The sequence below is a fragment of the Mustela nivalis genome (genome assembly GCF_964662115.1).
Source record: "Mustela nivalis genome assembly, chromosome: 15".
In the NCBI taxonomy this organism is placed as follows: domain Eukaryota; kingdom Metazoa; phylum Chordata; class Mammalia; order Carnivora; family Mustelidae; genus Mustela; species Mustela nivalis.
This window is the reverse complement of record NC_139034.1, coordinates 81,710,823-81,718,240: the sequence shown is the minus strand read 5'-3', so window position 1 is coordinate 81,718,240 and position 7,418 is coordinate 81,710,823.

Sequence of the window (7,418 nt, the reverse complement as noted above, 5' to 3'; positions counted from 1 at the left end):
AGTCTGCCTGGAACAACATGTTTCAAAGAAATCAAAACTTTTGCATAAAAACTAAATACTTTGGTATTGTGACCTTTAAATATTTTCATTGCCAACTCAAATGTATTATATGAAGATGATGTTTCTTTGTATAAGTTTTCGCACATTTAATAATTCATTCGTGTGTCTTCATTTGATTGGTATTCTATGAGTCTGGTTTTAGTTCTTTCCCTCCAAATTCTAAAATATACCAACAGATCTCTCAAACTCGGCTTATTTTTCCCAAGCCATTAAACATGCTAGAGAATACATGACATTATACTTACATTTAACATTTGCTTTGTTCTTAAATTTGTCATCTTAAATAGCTTTACAAAACTTCTGAGTTACAGCTTTTTTCTTTTTCTTGCTCACTGATAAACATTATGATGGCCTTTCTTTTGTAGGAGGCAGCATTGTAGTGAACATCCTTATACACTCGTAATCATTCATGTACTGTTTCTATAGGACTGACTTTGCAAGTGAGATACATGAGTCAGAGAAGGTGCACAGTTAATAATTCATTGAACTGATTAAACTTGAGAATCAAGCGTGTGCTAGTTAGTCTTAGTCATTATTTGGCATGGTTTGAGGATGCACTAGAAGACATGGCAGACGAGCTGGCTTTATGATGAAACTCTAGTTGCAGGGAGATACTTGTATGGCTCTCCTCAAAGTTAACGGAATGAGCAGACAATCTCACCCACAGTTAATGCTATTAAATTCCCTGTACCATAGCCATAAATCGTGGCGATCTTTTAAAAAGTTTTATTTGGTTTTGCAAATCTGATGGGTAAAGAGAGAAATACTATTAGTATTTTGTTTTGATGTCTCCTGATCCTAAATGAGGTTCAGTATAGTTTTATGTACTTATTGGTGATTTTTATTTCCTTCTATTCTTCCTGTTTATTTAGCATGCTCATTTTTAATGTGGTCTCATTGATTTGTAGCAGATCAATTATATTTTGTCTCAATTAACTATCCCTGAAATGTTAATGATTATACTTCTTTATATAATTTTTCAAAATGGTTTATCTGAGACTACTTCTTCCTTTTTCATTCTATGGCATTCTTTTCTTTTAAGATGTTTTGTTTCAATAAGTTTAGGTCTGAGAATTTTTATTTAAAAAAATCACTACACTTGATTTTGTTGCTGATCCAAATTTGAGAATCTTTGATTTACATAATTCTATGGCTGCCTTTTTATTTGTTTAGACACAAATATAATCTGAAATTATATTTACCACCAGTGTTACTGAAACTCTTGTAATTACCTCTTAGTGTTTCATAATAAACATGTATGGATTCATTTTTATCAACTGAAAATTTCAGAAAATTCTACGTAAAATAGTTCATAGTACTTGGCTCAGTCAGAAAACTTATCCAAGGAACTTAGGAACAGGTTCCCAAGTTATTATAAATATTCAGAGTTTACTTTTCTTCTCAAATTGTAATATTCCTTAGGGTGGCATAGCATGCTGGTTCTTATTTTTCTCAAACAACATAAGTGTTTTTAAATGTCATCAATGAGAGTTTGATCAATATTGTGGCTCTTTGCTGGCATTATAATGCTGAGAGGCTAACATGTTAGTTGAAAAGAAAAGAAAAAAAAAAAAAAGACCTTTTATATCAATGTGACAGATACACATGCCTTGAGCACTAACAAGGCATAGCTAATTACTGATAGAGTTGCCGAAAAGGTATTCTGACAGTCATGATATATGAACAAATTTGTCTTGCAAGTGACAAGTCAAACAGAGGTTACTGAGAGTCACGGGCACTGCCAGCGCGGGTGGGTTACAGCAAGTGTCTGTTCATTCATTTTCCTTTGCTGGGGGGGAAATAGCCTACCTCATTTTAGTATGTTCAGTCTTTCATGTATGCTCATACTGTTTAATTAGAAGTCCCAGTATTTCTTTCCACAAACGTTCCCAAAAGGATTTGAAAAATCCAACTGTTGGTTAGTTTTCCTCTAAAGTCCCTGCTTAAATTCTGGACATCTCTAAGACTTATCTGGCAATGTGTTATTTGTCTAAATTATATACATTTAAATCATGCATTAGTCATGCACTTCCTTTATAGATGAAAGTATGTAATTTAACATATCTAAGGAATAATAAGTCTTACAGTATTTGATCACTGTAAAGTCCAGGAAATTGTAAGTCATAGGCAGAATATTGGAAATTCTTTGTTATAAGCAAATGGCCATATACATATATATGTATATATTTGTGTGGGGGGTTTCAATGAGAGCTGATTGCATAGAAAGCGAAGTTTATATTCAAAAACATTATTTTTTGACTACTAGTTCAGGCTCCTCTATGCTAAAAAAAAAAATCAAATCTCAGTTATGCATCAAAAGGTTTCTGATTCTGCCCATTTCCACAGTGCTAATGTAACATTCACTAAATATTATTTAATAAGAAGAACTCATTATTCTTATAATGAATTATTATGAAAGAATAATATCTAGCATTAGCAGGTTAATATTCCAACATTACTATGAAACCAAAGCTGTGGATAAATTATAATACGAAGCAGACACAGTGATTTAAAAATCTGTCCAGTTTGTTCCAATCTACATTGTATTACTTGCCAAGCAAGCACTCCACCTCTTTTGTATTTATTTTTTATAAATAAGGGAAAACTATTCAGTGGAGAGCTATACTTTGTATGCCAACCATGTGCTATGACTTGCCCGGAAGACAATGCTGCACCATGTCCTCTGCAATATAAAGAAATAAATAAAACGATAAACAGATCTGTTTTATGTACCAAACAAAATTTCCCACTTTTATGACAGAATAGAGAATGCACTTTTCAAGCCAAAAGGTGGTCAAAGGGATGTTGGTGGTGGTGACTGAGGGTGTTAATATGCTAATGTGGGTGCTGGTGCTGGTCTTGGGAACAGCCATGGAGGTTCCTGGAAGGAGAGCAGCTGAGCTGATCCACGAAAGGAGAGTAGGGTTTGCCGATTGAGAGCGGACAGGGGAGGGTGTCCACACAGAGAAATTAAATCTAACAGTTTAAATTCTTTGAAAGAACATCATAAGAGAAGTTCTATCTCCCATCTTCACCTACAACCCACTACTCTGTTTCTTTGGTTTAGGGAAGATAAGCTACTTTAGAAGAACATGTTTGATCCTGTAATTTGTACATACAACTACACTAGACATTACTACATACTATTCCTGTTGGCTGTTTCCTTTCTTCTTTCTTACTAAGTAAGCTACTTATTTATGCAGGAAAAAAATAACCTAGTAGTCTTTTTTATCACCCCATAGTAATGAAACAATAAATGCTTCTTGAAGATGAGGTATATCTTTATATATTCATTTTAAGCCTGGACTCCTGTGATGGCTGGTTTTATGTGTCAGTTACACTGGGCTAAAGGATGAGAATATAGTTGGAAAAACAGTATTACTGATTATGTTTGTGGTGGTCTTCTTGGAAGATATTAGCATTTGAATCAGTAAACTGAGTAAAGATCACCTTCACCAATTTGGGTGGGTGTCATCCAACACCTTGAGGAACTGAATACAACAAAATGGAAGAGGAAAAACAAATGGAGAAGAAATACTCGTTTTTCTCCTACCCTCAGACATAGGCCCTCCTGGTTCTGGGACTTAAACCATCAGTCTTCCAATTCTCAGGTCTTAAGACTCAGGAAGAATCACACCAGCAGGTTTCCTGGTGTCTTGCTTGCAGAAGGCAGATCATAGTATTTCCCGGCTCTCATAAGCATGAGCCAATTCCTATAACAATTGCCTTCCTATATGTCTTCCTCTGAAGAACCCTAATATACCCCCCAAATAATATTTAAGGTAGCTTACATATAAGCACATAGATCATAAAGATAAAAACTTAAGAATAGTGCAATAGGAAAAATGGAAAGTAAAATGTGAAAAATAAGTTTATGTACAAGCAGAATGAACAAAAGCACTTCAAAGACCATAAATCTATGTATTTCCTTTGTGCACATTCTACCGCAATATGTGCGAATGCGTGAGTTTACCATAAGTCAATCAAAGGCCAGCTGTGCATTTATTTAAATATTTGTGTATTCTTCGGTGTTATAAACACGTGTCGTATTTTAGACAGATTTTATTTTTAGTCCAGGTTACACAAGGCAGTGACATGCAAAGCCTAGGTGAAGGCTGTACGCTGCAATGCTATTTTCACTAGGAAAGTTTGTGGGAGCTCAGCAAGAGCAGCGTGCCCTCTGGCCCTGTAGGAAAAGAAAGGTGAAGGACAGAATGAACATGGTTGGTGGAGTGCTGGAGGTCTCTGGGAAAGACACAGGGGAAAGAAAAAAAAAGAAAGAAAAAGAGAAAAAGAAAAGATGGGAGGAAAAATAGGACAGGAGTAAATAGAAAAAGTAAAGAAAAAGAGGGAGTAGAATACAGTGTTTATATTCACATTTTGGCTTTCTCAGATAGTTGTCTATAAATATTATCTCTGAAAATTTTTTACTCTTTCTTTGCTTTGTGGTCATAGCTTCTTAATTTCACAGAAAGTCTTGCTTACCTTGGTGAAATAGTTTGGGGTGTTCATTTGTTTTTTTTTTTAACTTTTTCTCAGTAACTGTCTTCTTGGAATATTTTCACCTAGAAACCAATTCTTTACAATAATTTTTTCAAGGAGATTAAGTCACCCTGCTTGAAATTAAAAAACAACAACAACAACAACAAAACTACTTAGAAGACATATAGCAGATTTGCCGCAGATACTTACAATGTTCCTTCCTAAAATCAAGTTAAAATTAAAAAAGAAAAGAAAAGAGAAGAAACATCTAATCCTATAAGAGCAAAAGGATAGAGAAGATTTCAGCAAAAAAAAAAAAAAAAAAAGATTTCTAAAATTTCAGGAAGAGGGAAAAGCTGATGGGTAATCACTGATTAATAAGGTTGAGCTGATCTTAATATGATCCAAGGGTACTCAGCATAGATAACAGATGAGCAAAGAGGTGTGGCTTAAAGTATTAGATATAAGTGAAGGACTGTGTACAGAATACTTAACATCTCAAATCTGATTATATTTTACTAAGCAGAAGGAATATAGCTGTGTGATCATACCCAAGGCAAAAAGGAAGATTTGCTTTCCAGGCAAACTGAAGAAAGTGTCAGGAGAAGATTCGAATAACCACAACAAAGTGTTTCTATACTTGTGTAGGAATGGTCTTCAATAGGATGTCCGTTTCTATTCTAAAGTAAGAATAGATGTGAGCAAATGATGAGCCTTGTACATATTTACAGAGTTAAGAGTCTACAATATTCTATGGTCAAACTTAAAAATATCTATGGGAAAACAGGTTGGTTATACATTTTAGGAAAGCCTGAAACAAGAAAGAATAAGATAAACAAAAAATACCCAGAGGCAAATTCAGCAAAAATACAGGCAAAATTATCAGATATGTGATAAGAAATTTTCTCCAATTTAAAATGACATAGACATTTTCAAATTATGTAACATTTACTAAATATAATTACGAAGAAAGCCATACTTAGTTTCATAATTTCACAATATCAGAATACCTAGCAATAAAAAAGAAAATTTTCTTCTAATCCAGGGTGCTGTGGGTTGAACTGATTCTCCTAAAAGATTTTTCAAGTCCTAACTCCCAGTACTTAAGAAAGTGATCATATTCAGAAATGGGGCCATTACCTAGCTAAGATGAGATCTTACTACATTAGATTGGTCCCTAATCCAATGACTAATTTTCTTCTTAAGAAGTGGGGGGATTTGGACACAGAGACACAGACACATCAGGAAAACACCTTCTGACAACAGAGACAATGTTTGGATTGATGCTTATAAGTCAAGTAACACGAAGGATTGCAGACAACACTGGAGGCTGGCAGGAAGCAATGACGGATGTTTCTCTAGACCCTGCAGGGGGAACACAGCACTGCTGACACCTTGATTTCAGCCTTGTGGTCTCCAGAACAAGTTTCTTTGGTTTTAAGCCACTCAGTTTGTGGTGCTTTGTTATGACAGCCCTCGGAAACTAATACACGGGGTGTCAAGAGGTGGGAAAAAAGGCAATCTCAAAAAAACAGGGAATAAAACTGGAATCGGGCTTTTTGTCAGCAAGGCTGGATGGTGTGATACAGAGAGAAAATGTCTTCCAATTCTAGCATATTTTCTCTCTAGAATTCTGCTGTGAGACAAATTAACTTAGGCAGAATAAGGAGATTTTTAGAAAATGAGTGATTCATAAAATTTAGCCCTCTAAACCTTTTCTTTCTTGAGGATGTACTTCAGACAAATGAATACTTAAATCATGAAATGGGAAAGATGATAGCTAGAAAATAATAGAGCATATTGAGGAAACAAATGTTGAGAAATCTCAGGAGGACAGTTGTACACATTAAGAAAGCAACCAGTCATGGGGCACCTGGGTGGCTCAGTGGGTTAAGCCGCTGCCTTTGGCTCGGGTCATGATCTCAGGGTCCTGGGATGGAGTCCCACATTGGGCTCTCTGCTCAGAAGGGGGCCTGCTTCCCTTCCTCTCTCTCTGCCTGCCTCTCTGCCTACTTGTGATCTCTCTCTGTCAAATAAATAAATAAAATCTTTAAAAAAAAAAAAAAAAGAAAAGAAAAGAAAGCAACCAGTCTAGATTTCAAAGGATGGAGACCATCTGAATGAAAATTTCTTGGGGAAAAAAAATAGATTCAGTAGTATGGTTGAAATGTTTTTAAGAAATTGAAATTGGATACTCCCATAGTGAAAAGAACAAAGCAAATGGCAAATAAAACCTCTCACAAAAAATTGCAGAGCAAGAAGTCAAGTATATTCATGATGTACTCTGGCTATGCAGTGAACAGAATTCACATGGTATTATGTAAATGTAAATATATATATATATTCATATTTATATATCTATATATAGGTGGAACATGAGGAGAGAGACATCACAATGTAATTATTTAAGTATATAATTTCTTATCTATCAAGCTAAAAGTTCATAGCTTACCATATTACAGTAAATCAACCTTTTTGTAAAGATAGACTGACAAAGTGAATGATGTGCTTCTCTGTGCGTGTTTGTGTGTGCACCAGTGTGCATTCAATCAGTTGGAGATTCCATAAATTAATTATTACAAAAACAAGGAACGGTAAGATTGGAAATAATTGGGCCTGCAATGACATATTTGACTGCTTTTAACATACAACAATGTAATTTCTCATGGTTTAACCTTGTAGTTTTCTACATAGCTTATATTAGTCAGATCTAAATCCAGAGACCTAATGAAAAAGAGTCAGAATATTTCCTTCTATTTTCTATAAAATAGTTAATGTTGGGAAAATTTTAAAAAAAAATTTCATTCATAGAACCCATGGGCCCAAGTTGTTCTGACTTTCCTGTATTGTTGGCCAGCCCACGTTGGGTTTAAGTC